At 51.9% G+C, this 1,286-nt stretch overlaps 1 protein-coding gene across 2 annotated transcripts in view; it reads right to left on the reverse strand.

The window, feature by feature from the left end:
• The window catches only part of LOC113213894 (uncharacterized), a 120,544-nt gene that overhangs the window by 24,337 nt on the left and 94,921 nt on the right, over nt 1-1,286 (reverse strand). For both annotated transcript variants that reach the window (XM_052270844.1, XM_052270845.1), the window contains one exon: nt 553-579. The gene's annotated coding sequence lies outside the window, so the exon portion shown is untranslated. The remainder of the gene's footprint in view (nt 1-552; nt 580-1,286) is intronic.

Below are 1,286 nucleotides of genomic sequence, written 5' to 3' on the forward strand. Positions count from 1 at the left end.
ATATTGGCAGAGGCTCTACTGTGATCCGCGCAATATACACCAACCGCATCGTGTTCAATCCAACCTGCCCCCATTGCCTCTCTCCACCACACCCCATCCTCCTCCAGGTCCTCCTACCCACTTACCAGTCAATCACTACGCTCTGACAAAGCGAGTGTGCTACGTAGCTATTGTAGGTCCCTCTAAAAACGTTTGTCCAACACCGAGTATTTGTTTGCAAATACAAACGTTTTGTGTGTGAGTATTTAACATTTTTGCCACAGCCAGGTCAGAGGAGGCACGAGAGATGTAAACGTAATCCAGCCACTGAACGGCCCATTTCCTTCCCGTGAAATTACTTGAATTATTGTCCAGCCACATCGCGTCTGTCCCAGCCCCGGAAGCAGAGAGGAGGGGGGGGGGGGGAGGCCGCGGGGCGGGGTGGTGTGGCCTGCGGGGTCTCTGGGTCGGGTCATGACCCCGAGGGCAGCGGGGGTGGAGCAGGTGGGTGCGGGGGGAGGGGAGTGGGTAATGGAGGGCGTGGTCCCACAGTCACGGGACTGACTGACTCACCGCTCCATCTGTGGCGAGGCGCGTCCTGCAACACACAAGCAGACAGTCAGAACAACAGGTAGAGCGAGCACTGATGAATCATAGTCATCACGGTATTCGCCAGCAAGAGTACAACTGAAACACACTTACGAAGCATATTCCCTTCGTATCTTGTATAAAAGGACTGAAAGCATCTTAGCAGCTTATACATTGATTAAATGCGCTCGTTTTGAAACATGGCGATATTGTATGGAATTTTCAAGATTTCTCTGATACGAAAGATATAATGAAGTCTTGTTTCAAAAAGTAAATTTGGTCTCGAGTCAGCAATTGCTTGATTGCTTGAAACAATCACAAACTGCCCTTTACACAACAAACTGAAACAGTTTTCCTGGATGTTGTGTTCGCGTAGCTCTCCCAGTCACATCGCGAACAGACTTTCATGTCGAGCAGTCTCTGTCAATTACACAGAATCAAATCACCATCAAGAACATCAAATGCAACACAACGAAAAGCTTTGCCGAACGGGCAGCTGTGACCTCACAGATGTCAAACTCGCCCAAAAGGTCACACGGGGACGCCCCCCACGTCCCTCCCATTGTCAGAGGAAACTGTTTCACTCGAACCACAACCACAACCACCACAACCACCACCACAGTGATCACGGCGTCTCGTTAGACGCGCCCCTGCCTCCTCTCCACGACCTGCCCAAGGACCATCCGCCGCAGGCTGCGCGTCACGCGTCACCGCGCGTC

This window comes from Frankliniella occidentalis, unplaced genomic scaffold, assembly GCF_000697945.3.
Source record: "Frankliniella occidentalis isolate FOCC.00 unplaced genomic scaffold, Focc_3.1 Scaffold141, whole genome shotgun sequence".
Classification (NCBI taxonomy): Eukaryota; Metazoa; Arthropoda; class Insecta; order Thysanoptera; family Thripidae; genus Frankliniella; species Frankliniella occidentalis.